Genomic DNA, 16,140 nt, shown 5'->3' with positions numbered 1-16,140 from the left:
ATTGAGTTCCAAATACTTTTCAATACATCCCCTCACCCTTAGACACACCCCCTCATCCGCCATTAGTCCCATGTCCATTCTCCAGGGTGGGCGCCCTCCTGCTTCCTCCCCTATCTCCAAGTCCACCCAGTGTGGGGCATGATCCGAAATGGCTATAGCCGTATATTCCGTTCCCCTCACCTTCGGGATCAATGCCCTACCCAGCACAAAAAAGTCTATACGCGAATAGACTTTATGGACATAGGAGAAAAACGAGAACTCCTTACTCCTAGGTCTACTGAATCTCCACGGGTCCACCCCTCCCATCTGCTCCATAAAATCTTTAAGCACCTTGGCTGCTGCCGGCCTCCTACCAGTCCTGGACTTCGACCTATCCAGCCCTGGTTCCAACACCGTGTTAAAGTCTCCCCCCATTATCAGCTTTCCCGTCTCTAGGTCCGGAATACGTCCTAGCATTCGCCTCATAAAATTGGCATCATCCCAGTTCGGGGCATACACGTTTACCAAAACCACCATCTCTCCCTGTAGTTTGCCACTCACCATCACGTATCTGCCCCCGTTATCCGCCACTATAGTCTTTGCCTTGAACATTACCCGCTTCCCCACTAATATAGCCACCCCCCTGTTTTTCGCATCCAGCCCCGAATGGAACACCTGCCCCACCCATCCTTTGCGCAGCCTAACCTGGTCTATCAGTTTCAGGTGCGTCTCCTGTAACATAACCACATCTGCTTTAAGTTTCTTAAGGTGTGCGAGTACCCGTGCCCTCTTTATCGGTCCGTTGAGCCCTCTCACGTTCCACGTGATCAGCCGAGTTGGGGGGCTTCCCACCCCCCCCCCCCCTTGCCGATTAGCCATCATCTTTTTCCAGCTTCTCACCAAGTTCCCACGCAGCTGTATCTCCCCCAGGCGGTGCCCCCCCCGCCCATCCTCTCTCGTACCCACTCCCCCCTTTCCCCAGCAGCAGCAACCCAGTTATTCCCCCCTCCCACCCCCCCCGCTAGCGTAATTACTCCCCCCATGTTGCTCCCAGAAGTCAGCAAACTCTGGCTGACCTCGGCTTCCCCCCGTGACCACGGCTCGCACCGTGCGACGCCCCCTCCTTCCTGCTTCTCTATTCCCGCCATAATTATCATAGCGCGGGAACCAAGCCCGCGCTTCTCCCTTGGCCCCGCCCCCCATGGCCAACGCCCCATCTCCTCTCCCTCCCCACCTCCCCCCATCACCACCTGTGGGAGAGAGAAAAGTTACCATACCGCAGGATTAGAACATAAAACCCCTCTTCGCCCCCCACATTCGCCCCACCACTTTGTCCAAACGTTCTTTTTAATAATCCACTCATTCCAGTTTTTCTTCTACAATAAAAGTCCACGCTTCATCCGCCGTCTCAAAGTAGTGGTGCCTCCCTTGATATGTGACCCACAGTCTTGCCGGTTGCAGCATTCCAAATTTTATCTTCCTTTTATGAAGCACCACCTTGGCCCGATTAAAGCTCGCCCTCCTTCTCGCCACCTCCGCACTCCAGTCTTGATAAACGCGGATCACCGCGTTCTCCCATTTACTGCACCGAGTTTTCTTCGCCCATCTAAGGACCATTTCTCTATCCTTGAAACGGAGGAATCTCACCACTATGGCTCTGGGAGTTTCTCCTGCTCTCGATCCTCGCGCCATAACTCGGTACGCTCCCTCCACCTCCAACGGACTCGTCGGGGCCTCCGCTCCCATTAACGAGTGCAGCATCGTGCTCACATATGCCCCGACGTCCGCCCCCTCCACACCTTCAGGAAGACCAAGAATCCTCAGGTTGTTCCTCCTTGCGTTGTTTTCCAGTGCCTCCAACCTCTCCACACATCGTTTCTGATGTGCCTCCTGTATCTCCGTCTTCACCACCAGGCCCTGTATATCGTCCTCATTCTCGGCTGCCTTCGCCTTCACGACCCGAAGCTCCTGCTCCTGGGTCTTTTGTTCCTCCTTTAGCCCTTCGATCGCCTGTAGTATCGGGGCCAACAGTTCTTTCTTCATTTCCTTTTTTATCTCCTCCACGCAGCATTTCAAGAACTCTTGTTGTTCAGGGCCCCACATGAAACTGCCACCTTCCGACGCCATCTTGGTTTTAGCTTGCCTTCCTTGCCGCTGTTCCAAAGGATCCGCTGCAATCCGGCCACTTTCCTCTCCTTTTTCCATCCGTGTCCAGGGGGAATTCCCTTCTGGTTTACCGCACGGTGTTTTTTGCCGTTAAAATTGCCGTTGGGGCTCCTGTCAAGAGCCCAAAAGTCCGTTCCACCGGGAGCTGCCGAAACGTGCGACTTAGCTGGTCATCGCCGCACCCGGAAGTCCTCGGCTTTCAAACTTTTAAGATGTGCAAGCACCCTTGACCTCTTGACCGGACCTCCTAACCCCCTCACGTTCAATGTGACTATCCTAACTGGGGGTCTCTCACCCCCCCCACCTTTGTTATCCACCATCACCATACCACCGGGCCCTGCCCCATAAGCCTAACCCGCCCCTGTCCATTGTTAACATCGAACCCCTTCCCCCCCTCCCAAGAACCCCCCCTACAAAAACATCCCCCAGCATCCCTCCCTCCACCCCCTCTTGCTCGCCTCGTAGGCCCATTGAAGCCTGCTATCCAGGCTCCAACGTCCACAGTCCTCCTCTCACCTCACCCCCGTTCACTAACTGACTCTAGTTAGCTAGCGCGGGTGGCTCCCCCCCCCCCCCCGCCAATACCTCTCGCCCCCTTCCACCCAGTCCCAGAGAAAGAAACTGCAAAACAAACCCAACAATCCAACCCCAACAATTCACTAACATAACATTTAACCGTCGCACACAGAACGCCATTAACTTGAACTCTGTAACAATGCAAAGAGAAGTAAATTTCAAATTTCAATACAAATCAGTAAAAAGAAAGTTGTAACATTTGTACATTTTCCAGCCGCTCAAACACAGTCCACAGTCTCTCTTCCAGTTCCGCTCTTCACGTCTGTCCCAAGCCTTCTGCCCTCACGAACGCCTCAGCCGCCTCCGCTGTCTCAAAATAAAAGTCTTTGGCGTTATATGTTACTCTTAACTTCGCCGGGTACACCACACCGAATCGCACCCTTCTTGTACAAAGCCGCCTTCACTCGCCCAAAAGCCGCTCGTCTTTTTGCCAACTCCACCGGCCAGTCCTGGTAGATCCGAACCGCAGTACCATCCCACAGCACCTCACGCTCCTGCTTCGCCCAGCTTAATACTTTCTCCTTCATGCAAAACTTATGGAAGCATAATTACTGCCCTTGGCGGCTCATTCAAAGAACAAAGAACAAAGAAATGTACAGCACAGGAACAGGCCCTTCGGCCCTCCCACCGTGTTGGCTCTCTGTTCCCCTCCCCCCCCTCACCGTGCTGGCTCCCCCCCACCCACCCCCCCTCACCGTGCTGGCTCTGTCCTCCTCCCCCCCCCTCACCGTGCTGGCTCTCTGTGGCTCCCCCCCCCCCCCCCTCACCGTGCTGGCTCTCTGTGTCTCCCCCCCCCCCCCCCCCACCGTGCAGGCTCAACAAAGAACAAAGAAATGTACAGCACAGGAACAGGCCCTTCGGCCCTCCAAGCCCGTGCCGACCATACTGCCCGACTAAACTACAATCTTCTACACTTCCTGGGTCCGTATCCCTCTATTCCCATCCTATTCATGTATTTGTCAAGATGCCCCTTAAATGTCACTATCGTCCCTGCTTCCACCACCTCCTCCGGTAGCGAGTTCCAGGCACCCACTACCCTCTGCGTAAAAAACTTGCCTCGTACATCTACTCTAAACCTTGCCCCTCTCACCTTAAACCTATGCCCCCTAGTAATTGACCCCTCTACCCCGGGGAAAAGCCTCTGACTATCCACTCTGCCTATGCCCCTCATAATTTTGTATACCTCTATCAGGTCTCCCCTCAACCTCCTTCGTTCCAGTGAGAACAAACCGAGTTTATTCAATCGCTCCTCATAGCTAATGCCCTCCATACCAGGCAACATTCTGGTAAATCTCTTCTGCACCCTCTCTAAAACTTCCACATCCTTCTGGTAGTGTGGCGACCAGAATTGAACACTATACTCCAAGTGTGGCCTAACTAAGGTTCTATACAGCTGCAACATGACTTGTCAATTCTTATACTCAATGCCCCGGCCAATGAAGGCAAGCTTGGGCTTTGGGCCTTAATGACCGATGATCTCGGTCTAGCTCGTACAGGGTGGGGCTCTCACCCTCCCCCATCAGCTCCGCCAACTTCTCAGCGAAGTATTGCGTTGGCCTTGGGCCCTCTGTCCCTTCGGGCAAGCCCACAATTCTCAGATTGTGCCGCCTTGAGCGGTTTTCCAAGTCTTCCATCTTTGCTCGGAGCCCTCTGTTAACCTCCACCACCCTCCGCAGCTCGTCCCCCATCGAGGTGACCTGGTCGCTGTGTCGTGTCACGGCCTCCTCCACCTCCTTCATCTTCTCGCCCTGCTCTCTCACCTCGGCCAATGCCTTTGCCACCTCCACCCTGATCGGGTCGATTGCCTCCTCCACCAATGACCTCACCACGACCACCATCTCTTTCCTCAGGATCTCCATGTGCCTCACCAAACGTTTTTCCAGCTCCAACACCATCACCTCGGTCATCTTCTCCACCGTACGTAGTGCGGCCCCGCCTTGCAGTTTGGCTTCCGTCATCCTGTCAACACTTTTGCTCGTCTTCTCCTTCGGCGGCGAACCCGCGTTTCCTCCTTTCTTCAACGCTGCTCTTCGCATCTTTTAGCGGCTTATTGTTTTTTATCTTCTTTCTTTTCTCCTCTCTCCCCCTTCACCCTCCTGCCCTTCATCAATCTGACTTATTCTTTTTTTGAAAAAAAAAAGGGAGAGGAAAATAAAAACTTTTACCAAACTTCCTTAAACCTTCTTTCTTTCTCCTCTGCCTTCACCCAGAGCTCCCCGGGGCCAGGCTCCAGCCTCCTTTCTTCCTCCTAGGTGGGAGCCATCCGACGTGGAGCACCCTCCCTACATGGTGCCCTGGCCTCGGGCCTGCCGCCTCGGTCTCCTCATAGCTCCGCCCCCGCAGCTCTGACCTCGACGCCGCGCCGGGCCCAGCGCCTCAGCCCCCGCCGCCCGACACCCGCGCGGGGTTCTTCGCCGGTTTTTAAACGGGCCCCGCTGGCTGCTCGTGACAGCCCCAAAGGTCGACGATAGTCGGGGGGTGCGTGAAGACTCGGGGATTTGCCCGAAATCGCCGTGAATCGCGGCCACCGGCGGGAGCTCTTGTTGCTGCGGCCGCCCTGCGCGCCCACCCCACCGGAAGTCTGACACGTATTTGTCCTTGTTATACGCAAGGTTAAGGATCTTTGCAGTCTGGAGGAATTTTCGGAGGTTGGTGTCGTGGTCCTGCTGGTCGTGGCCGCAGATGGTGACATTATCGAGATACGGGAATGTTGCCCGTAAACCGTACCGGTCAACCATTCGGTCCATCTCGCGCTGGAACACCAAGACCCCGTTAGTGACACCGAAGGGAACCCTTAAGAAGTGGTAGAGCCACCCATCTGCCTCGAAGGCAGTGTATTTGCTGTCACTTGTGCGGATGGGGAGCTGGTGGTAAGCGGACTTAAGATCCACCGTGGAGAAGACCTTATAATGCGCGATCCTGTTTACCAGGTCGGATATGCGGGGGAGAGGGTACGCGTCCAGCTGCGTAAACCTGTTGATGGTCTGACTGTAGTCGATGACCATCCTATGCTTCTCCCCGGTCTTTACCACCACTACTTGAGCTCTCCAGGGACTGTTGCTAGCTTCACTGACCCCTTCCCTCAGTAGCCTTTGGACCTCTGACCTAATAAAGATCCGATCCTGGGCCCTGTACCGTCTGCTCCTAGTGGCGACGGGTTTGCAATCCGGGGTGAGGTTGGAAAACAGGGAAGGCGGGTCGACCTTGAGGGTCGCGAGGCCGCAAACAGTGAGGGGGGGGGCGCGGATATAGGGCCGCCGAATTTGAAAGTTAGACTTTGGAGATTACACTGGAAGTCTAAACCTAGGAGTGTGGCCGCGCAGAGGTGGGGAAGGACGTAGAGACGGAAATTTTTGAACTCCCTTCCCTGGACCGTGAGGTTTGCTCCACAAAACCCCTTTATCTCTACTGAGTGGGAACCGGAGGCCAGGGAGATTTTTTGATTAACGGGGTGGACGAGGAGAGAACAGCACCTTACCGTGTCGGGGTGTATGAACCTCTCCGTGCTCCCAGAGTCGATGAAGCAGGACTTCTCGTGCCCATTGATTAGCACTGTTGTTGTAGCAGTTGAGAGTGTTCGAGGCCGGGACTGATCCAGGGTCACCGAGGCTAATCGCAGCAGTTGAGTGTTCTCTTCGGGTGGTGTGCGGTCAGCCGAGCTGGGGTCCTGGGAGTCCATCCAAGATGGCGGCTCCTATTGGTCGCACATGGCGGGGGGGTGCACAAAATGGCGGCGCCAATCCATCGAACGTGGCGTCCACAGGACAGTTGAAAGCATAATGGTATTGAGAGTCAAACATCAATTTATCACCCCCCACGCAATTCTGGGGTTCATTTTCCTATTTCCATTCTCCATGTCCCTCCTTCTATTATAATTTTTAAATGAGTTTCTGTCCTCATACTTTCCGTGTCCAGATCTCCTTCCATATTCTTGTAATCTGTTCATAGCCATACGATTTTGCCAACCTGTCAGCAGTGTATCTTCCATAGTCTGCTTTATCGCTGACTGACCCATTTGTGACATGAGAGCTATAGGAATTGAATGTCTCCCCAGGAACCTCTATAAGGGCTCGATCATCTGATCGAATAAGGTATCACTGTCCGCAAACGTACCTCCTGTCAAAACCAGGAGCCTATCCATATTGGACACTCTAGCACAGTCTAGTAACTTAAATGCCAACACAGATTGTGGAAATTCCAGGCGGTGTTTGTGCAGCCTTCTGTATAGGGGTTTTTCACAGTAACTTCACTGAAGCCTGCAATAAGCGATTATTATTATTAAATTCCATTATATAGTCCTCAATGGAGATATCCTCTGTTTTCTGGAATCTATCGAATTCTGGCCAGGCTTCATACGCACTTAATAAGTCATCCTTTTGATAAATCTTATCCAAAAACTATAATAGAGGGCGAAGTTCTCCCCCAACGGCGCGATGTCCGCCGACTGGCGCCAAAGCCGGCGCCAATCAGACGGGCATCGCGCCGGCCCAAAGGTGCGGAATGCTCCGCATCTTTGGCGGCCTAGCCCCAACATTGAGGGGCTAGGCCGACGCCGGAGGGATTTCCGCCCCGCCAGCTGGCGGGAATGGCATTTGTTGCCCCGCCAGCTGGCGCGGAAATGCGGCGCATGCGCGGGAGCGTCAGCGGCTGCTGACAGTTTCCCGGCGCATGCGCGGGAGCGTCAGCGGCCGCTGTCAGTTTCCCGCGCATGCGCAGTGGGGAGAGTCTCTTCCGCCTCCGCCATGGTGGAGGCCATAGCGGAGGTGGAAGGTAAAGAGTGCCCCCACGGCACAGGCCCGCCCGCGGATCGGTGGGCCCTGATCGCGGGCCAGGCCACCGTGGGGGCACCCCCCGGGGTCAGATCGCCCGCGCCCCCCCCCCCCCCAGGACCCCGGAGCCCGCCCACGCCGCCTGGTCCCGCCGGTAAATACCAGGTTTGATTTCCGCCGGCGGGACAGGCAATTTCTGGGCGGGACTTCGGCCCATCCGGGCCGGAGAATCCAGCGGGGGGTCCCGCCAACCGGCACGGCCCAATTCCCGCCCCTGCCCAATCTCCGGTACCGGAGACTTCGGCGGGGGCGGGATTCACGGCGGCCATTCTCCGACCCGGCGGGGGGGTCGGAGAATGACGCCCAGAGTCTCCAGACCTTCTTCTGAGTCTAACTCTTTCCAATTCCAGTTCAGAAAATACTTTGCTTCGAATTTTACTGCCATAAGGCAGTGAAAGAGCCAATGCCACAGTGAGTGGGGGGATTGGTGGGAGGGGGGGGGGATATTGGAGGTGGTGGGGGTTCTAGCACAGTCTAGTAACATTTAAAAAATATATATTTTTATTCTCCTCCTTTTTCACATTTTCTCCCAAATCTACACCCACCGAGAATAAACAATAATCAGTAACAAATATGTCAATCCCCTTATCAATAACAACGATCCCATCCTCCCACCAAGCCTCAAACATTAGCCCACATGTTCACACAAACAAATGACAAAAAGGAAATGGGATCACCCATAGTCGCCATTAATACACACAGCCCCCCTCCCCCCAACCCTCCCATCCACGCCCCAACTAATGTTCGATGTTATCCAGTTCTTGAGAGTGCATAATGAAGAGCTTGAGGTTCATAAGGAGGAGGTGTTAGCAATTCTGGAAAGTGTGAAAATAGATAAGTCCCCTGGGCTGGATGGGATTTATCCTAGGATTCTATGGGAAGCTAGGGAGGAGATTGCTGAGCCTTTGGCTTTGATCTTTATGTCATCATTGTCTACAGGAATAATGCCAGAAGACTGGAGGATAGCAAATGTTGTCCCCTTGTTCAAGAAGGGGAGTAGAGACAACCCCGGTAACTATAGACCAGTGAGCCTTACTTCTGTTGTGGGCAAAGTCTTGGAAAGGTTGATAAGAGATAGGATGTACAATCATCTGGAAAGGAATAATTTAATTAGAGATAGTCAACACGGTTTTGTGAAGGGTAGGTCATGCCTCACAAACCTTATTGAGTTCTTTGAGAAGGTGACCAAACAGGTGGACGAGGGTAAAGCAGTTGATGTGATGTATATGGATTTCAGTAAAGCATTTGATAAGGTTCCCCACGGTAGGCTATTGCAGAAAATACAGAGGCATGGGATTCAGGGTGATTTAGCAGTTTGGATCAGAAATTGGCTAGCTGGAAGAAGGCAAAGGGTGGTGGTTGATGGGAAATGTTCAGCCTGGAGTCCAGGTACTAGTGGTGTACCACAAGGATCTGTTTTGGGGCCACTGCTGTTTGTCATTTTTATAAATGACTTGGAGGATGGTGTAGAAGGATGGGTGAGTAAATTTGCAGATGACACGAAAGTCGGTGGAGTTGTGGACAGTGCGGAAGGATGTAACACGTTACAGAGGGACATAGATAAGCTGCAGAGCTGGGCTGAGAGGTGGCAAATGGAGTTTAATGCAGAAAAGTGTGAGGTGATTCATTTTGGAAGGAATAACAGGAAGACAGAGTACTGGGCTAATGGTAAGATTCTTGGTAGTGTGGATGAGCAGAGAGATCTTGGTGTCCATGTACATAGATCCCTGAAATTTGCCACCCAGGTTGAGAGGGTTGTTAAGAAGACAAGTGTGTTAGCTTTTTAAAAAAATAATTTTTATTAAAGGTTTTCATAAAATATCAATAACAAAATAAGAAAAAAGAACCCAACAGGGTTAAGTACAAAACACAGTCTGGAAAAGCAACCCTCCATACCCCCCTCCCCTCTGTACAAAATAATAAATTAACATTAACACCCCGATTTAACACAACAGGTATATACACCCCCTCAGTAAATAACAAAGACAATAAAAAAGTAAACCCCCGCCCCCCCCTGAGCTGCTGCTGCCACTGACCAATGTCTATCGTTCTGCCAGAAAGTCTAAGAACGGTTGCTACCGCCTAAAGAACCCTTGTACCGACCCTCAAGGCGAATTTCACCCTCCAATTTAATGAACCCCGCCATATCGCTGATCCAGGATTCCACGCTTGGGGGCCTCGCATCTTTCCACTGAAGGAGAATCCTTCGCCGGGCTACCAGGGACGCAAAGGCCAGAATTCCGGCCTCTTTCGCCTCCTGCACTCACGGCTCCTCAGCCACCCCAAATATTGCGAGCCCCCAGCCAGGTTTGACCCTGGATCCTACCACCCTCGACACCGTCCTCGCTACGCCCTTCCAAAATTCCTCCAGCGCTGGGCATGCCCAGAACATATGGGTGTGATTTGCTGGGCTCCCTGAGCACCTAACACACCTGTCCTCACCCCCAAAAAACCGGCTCATCCTTGTCCCGGTCATGTGTGCCCTGTGCAGCACCTTAAACTGTATGAGGCTGAGCCTCGCGCACGATGAGGAAGAGTTCACCCTGCCCAGGGCATCTGCCCACGTCCCTTCCTCAATCTCCTCTCCCAACTCCTCCTCCCACTTACCTTTCACCCCCACCACCGAGGCCTCCTCCTCCTCCTGAATCACCTGGTAAGTTTCCGAGGTCTTCCCCACTCCCACCCACCCCCCCGAGAGCACCCTGTCCTGTACTGTGTGTGGCAGTAGCTGCGGGAATTCTACCACCTGCCGTCTGGCAAACGCCCTTACCTGTAAGTACCTGAAGGTGTTCCCCCGGGGGAGCCCGTACTTCTCCTCTAGCTCACCCAAGATCGCGAACTTCCCGTCCACAAACAGGTCCCCCAACCTTCGTATCCCTGCCCCGTGCCACCCCGAAAACCCTCCACCTGTTCTCCCTGGGGCGAACCGGTGGTTCCCCCGTATTGAGGTCCACACCGAGGCCTCAACTTCCCCCCTATGCCGCCTCCACTGCCCCCAAATTTTGAGGGCAGCCACCACCACCGGGCTCGTGATATACCTCCTTGTAGGGAGCGGCAGCGGCACCGTTGCCAGTGCCCCCAGACGCGTACCCACACAGGACGCCATCTCCAGCCTCTTCCATGCAGTCCCCTCCCCCTCCATCACCCACTTGCGCACCATCGTTGCATTGGCAGCCCAGTAGTACCCACAGAGGTTGGGCAGTGCCAGCCCCCCCCTATCTCTACTCCGCTCCAGGAACACCCTTCTCACCCTCTGAGTCCCTCACGCCCACACAAACCCCATTATACTCCTGTTAACCCGCCTGAAAAAAACCTTTGGGATAAGCACGGGGAGGCACTGGAACAGGAACAAAAACCTTGGGAGCACCGTCATTTTGATTGACTGCACCCTACCTGCCAAGGACAGCGGCAACGCGTCGCTCCTCCATTTGCTCCACCAGCCTTGTCAAGTTAAGCCTATGCAGGGCCCCCCCAGCTCCTGGCCACCTGGACCCCCAAATATCTGAAGCTCCTCTCCGCCCTTTTTAGTGGGAGCTCGCCAATCCCCCTCTCCTGGTCCCCTAGCTGAACTACGAACAGCTCTCTCTTCCCCATATTGAGCTTGTACCCCAAAAAGTCCCCGAATTCCCTAAGGATCCTCATTACCTTTGGCATTCCTCCCACCGGGTCCGCCACATACAGCAGCAGGTCGTCCACATAAAGCGACACCCTATGCTCCTCCCCACCCCGCACCAACCCCCTCCAGTTCCTCGACTCTCAGTGCCATAGCCAGGGGTTCAATCACCAGTGCTGGCTCTCTGTCCCCTCACCGTGTTGGCTCTCTGTTCCCCTCCCCCCCCTCACCGTGCTGGCTCCCCCCCACCCACCCCCCCTCACCGTGCTGGCTCTGTCCTCCTCCCCCCCCTCACCGTGCTGGCTCTCTGTGGCTCCCCCCCCCCCTCACCGTGCTGGCTCTCTGTGTCTCCCCCCCCCCCCCCCCCCCCCCCACCGTGCAGGCTCAACAAAGAACAAAGAAATGTACAGCACAGGAACAGGCCCTTCGGCCCTCCAAGCCCGTGCCGACCATACTGCCCGACTAAACTACAATCTTCTACACTTCCTGGGTCCGTATCCCTCTATTCCCATCCTATTCATGTATTTGTCAAGATGCCCCTTAAATGTCCCTATCGTCCCTGCTTCCACCACCTCCTCCGGTAGCGAGTTCCAGGCACCCACTACCCTCTGTGTAAAAAAACTTGCCTCGTACATCTACTCTAAACCTTGCCCCTCTCACCTTAAACCTATGCCCCCTAGTAATTGACCCCTCTACCCTGGGGAAAAGCCTCTGACTATCCACTCTGTCTATGCCCCTCATAATTTTGTATACCTCTATCAGGTCGCCCCTCAACCTCCTTCGTTCCAGTGAGAACAAACCGAGTTTATTCAATCGCTCCTCATAGCTTATGCCCTCCATACCAGGCAACATTCTGGTAAATCTCTTCTGCACCCTCTCTAAAGCCTCCACATCCTTCTGGTAGTGTGGCAACCAGAATTGAACACTATACTCCAAGTGTGGCCTAACTAAGGTTCTATACAGCTGCAACATGACTTGCCAATTCTTATACTCAATGCCCCGGCCAATGAAGGCAAGCATGCCGTATGCCTTCTTGACTACCTTCTCCACCTGTGTTGCCCCTTTCAATGACCTGTGGACCTGTACTCCTAGATCTCTTTGACTTTCAATACTCTTGAGGGTTCTACCATTCACTGTATATTCCCTACCTGCATTAGACCTTCCAAAATGCATTACCTCACATTTGTCCGGATTAAACTCCATCTGCCATCTCTCCGCCCAAGTCTCCAGACAATCTAAATCCTGCTGTATCCTCAGACAGTCCTCATCGCTATCCGCAATTCCACCAACCTTTGTGTCATCTGCAAACTTACTAATCAGACCAGTTACATTTTCCTCCAAATCATTTATATATACTACAAAGAGCAAAGGTCCCAGCACTGATCCCTGTGGAACACCACTGGTCACAGCCCTCCAATTAGAAAAGCATCCCTCCATTGCTACCCTCTGCCTTCTATGGCCTAGCCAGTTCTGTATCCACCTTGCCAGTTCACCCCTGATCCCGTGTGACTTCACCTTTTGTACTAGTCTACCATGAGGGACCTTGTCAAAGGCCTTACTGAAGTCCATATAGACAACATCTACTGCCCTACCTGCATCAATCATCTTAGTGACCTCCTCGAAAAACTCTATCAAGTTAGTGAGACACGACCTCCCCTTCACAAAACCGTGCTGCCTCTCACTAATACGTCCATTTGCTTCCAAATGGGAGTAGATCCTGTCTCTAAGAATTCTCTCCAGTAATTTCCCTACCACTGAAGTAAGGCTCACCGGCCTGTAGTTCCCGGGATTATCCTTGCTACCCTTCTTAAACAGAGGAACAACATTGGCTATTCTCCAGTCCTCCGGGACATCCCCTGAAGACAGCGAGGATCCAAAGATTTCTGTCAAGGCCTCAGCAATTTCCTCTCCAGCCTCCTTCAGTATTCTGGGGTAGATCCCATCAGGCCCTGGGGACTTATCTACCTTAATATTTTTTAAGACACCCAACACCTCGTCTTTTTGGATCACAATGTGACCCAGGCTATCTACACCCCCTTCTCCAGACTCAACATCTACCAATTCCTTCTCTTTGGTGAATACTGATGCAAAGTATTCATTTAGTACCTCGCCCATTTCCTCTGGCTCCACACATAGATTCCCTTGCCTATCCTTCAGTGGGCCAACCCTTTCCCTGGCTACCCTCTTGCTTTTTATGTACGTGTAAAAAGCCTTGGGATTTTCCTTAACCCTATTTGCTAATGACTTTTCGTGACCCCTTCTAGCCCTCCTGACTCCTTGCTTAAGTTCCTTCCTACTTTCCTTATATGCCACACAGGCTTCGTCTGTTCCCAGCCTTTTAGCCCTGACAAATGCCTCCTTTTTCTTTTTGACGAGGCCTACAATATCACTCGTCATCCAAGGTTCCCGAAAATTGCCGTATTTATCTTTCTTCCTCACAGGAACATGCCGGTCCTGTATTCCTTTCAACTGACACTTGAAAGCCTCCCACATGTCAGATGTTGATTTGCCCTCAAACATCCGCCCCCAATCTATGTTCTTCAGTTCCCGCCTAATATTGTTATAATTAGCCTTCCCCCAATTTAGCACATTCATCCTCGGACCACTCTTATCCTTGTCCACCAGTACTTTAAAACTTACTGAATTGTGGTCGCTGTTACCGAAATGCTCCCCTACTGAAACATCTACCACCTGGCCGGGCTCATTCCCCAATACCAGGTCCAGTACCGCCCCTTCCCTAGTTGGACTGTTTACATATTGTTTTAAGAAGCCCTCCTGGATGCTCCTTACAAACTCCGCCCCGTCTAAGCCCCTGGCACCAAGTGAGTCCCAGTCAATATTGGGGAAGTTGAAGTCTCCCATCACCACAACCCTGTTGTTTTTACTCTTTTCCAAAATCTGTCTACCTATCTGCTCCTCTTTCTCCCGCTGGCTGTTGGGAGGCCTGTAGTATACCCCCAACATTGTGACTGCACCCTTCTTATTCCTGATCTCTACCCATATAGCCTCACTGGCCTCTGAGGTGTCCTCTCGCAGTATAGCTGTGATATTCTCCCGAACAAGTAGCGCAACTCCACCTCCCCTTTTACATCCCCCTCTATCCCGCCTGAAACATCTAAATCCTGGAACGTTTAGCTGCCAATCCTGCCCTTCCCTCAACCAGGTCTCTGTAATGGCAACAACATCATAGTTCCAAGTAGTAATCCAAGCTCTAAGTTCATCTGCCTTACCCGTAATGCTCCTTGCATTAAAACATATGCACTTCAGGCCACCAGACCCGCTGTGTTCAGCAACTTCTCCCCGTCTGCTCTGCCTCAGAGCCACACTGTCCCTATTCCCTAGTTCTCCCTCAATGCTCTCACCTTCTGACCTATTGCTCCCGTGCCCACCCCCCTGCCATACTAGTTTAAACCCTCCCGTGTGACACTAGCAAACCTCGCGGCCAGGATATTTATGCCTCTCCGGTTTAGATGCAACCCGTCCTTCTTATACAGGTCACACCTCCCCCCCTCACCGTGCTGGCTCCCCCCCCCCACCCCTCACCATGCTGGCTCTCTGTCCCCCCCCCTCACCGTGCTGGCTCTCTGTCCCCCCCCCTCACCATGCTGGCTCTCTGTCCCACCCCCCCTCACCGTGCTGGCTCTCTGTCCCCCCCCCCCCCGTCACCGTGCTGGCTCTCTGTCCCCCCCCCCCCCGTCACCGTGCTGGCTGTCTCCCCCCCTTCCCCCCCCCCTCACCGTGCTGGCTGTCTCTCCCCCCCCCCCCCCCGCACCGTGCTGGCTGTCTCCCCCCCCCCTCACCGTGCTGGCTCTCTGCCCCCCCCCCCTCACCGAGCTGGCTCTCAGTACCCCCCCCCCTCTCACCGTGCTGGCTCTCTGCCCCCCACCCCCCCATCACCGAGCTGGCTCTCTGTCCCCCCACCCCTCACCGAGCTGGCTCTCTGTCCCCCCACCCCTCACCGTGCTGGCTCTCTGTCCCCCCCCTCACCGTGCTGGCTCTGTCCCCCCCCCCTCACCGTGCTGGCTCTCTGTCACCCCCCCTCACCGTGCTGGCTCTGTCCCCCCCCCCCCCCCCCCCTCACCGTGCTGGCTCTCTGTCCACCCCACTCACCGTGCTGGCTCTCTGTCTCCCCCCCCCCCTCACCGTGCTGGCTTTCTGTCCCCCCCCCCCCTCACCGTGCTGACTCTCTGGCCCCCCCCTCACCGTGCTGGCTCTCTGTTCCCCCCCCCCTCACCGTGCTGGCTCTGTCCCCCCCCCCCCCCCCCCCCCCACCGAGCTGGCTCTCTGTCGTCGTCCCCTCACCGTGCTGGCTCTCTGTCCCCCCCCTCACCGTGCTGGCTCTGTCCCCCCCCCTCACCGTGCTGGCTCTCTGTCCCCCCCCCCTCACCGTGCTGGCTCTCTGTCCCCCCCCTCACCGTGCTGGCTCTCTGTCCCCCCCCCTCACCGTGCTGGCTCTGTTCCCCCCCCCCTCACCGTGCTGGCTCTCTGTCCCCCCCCCCCTCACCGTGCTGGCTCTCTGTCCCCCCCCCCCCTCACCGTGCTGGCTCTGTCCCCCCCCCTCACCGTGCTGGCTCTCTGTCCCCCCCCTCACCGTGCTGGCTCTGTCCCCCCCCCCCTCACCGTGCTGGCACCCCCCCCCCTCACCGTGCTGGCTCTCTGTCCACCCCACTCACCGTGCTGGCTCTCTGTCCCCACCCCCTCACCGTGCTCGCTCAGTCCCCCCCACCTCACCGTGCTGGCTCTGTCCCCCCCCCCCCCCCTCACCGTGCTGGCTCCCTCCCCCCCCCTCACCGTGCTGGCTCTGTTCCCCCCCCCCTCACCGTGCTGGCTCTCTGTCCCCCCCCCCCCCCCTCACCGTGCTGGCTTTCTGTGTCCCCCCCCCCCCTCACCGTGCTGGCTCTCTGTCCCCCCCCCTCACCGTGCTGGCTCTCTGTCCCCCCCCGCACCGTGCTGGCTCTCTGTCCCCCCCCCTCACCG

The sequence above is a fragment of the Scyliorhinus torazame genome, chromosome 4 (genome assembly GCF_047496885.1).
Source record: "Scyliorhinus torazame isolate Kashiwa2021f chromosome 4, sScyTor2.1, whole genome shotgun sequence".
Taxonomy (NCBI): domain Eukaryota; kingdom Metazoa; phylum Chordata; class Chondrichthyes; order Carcharhiniformes; family Scyliorhinidae; genus Scyliorhinus; species Scyliorhinus torazame.
Note: the sequence above shows the minus strand (reverse complement) of the source record.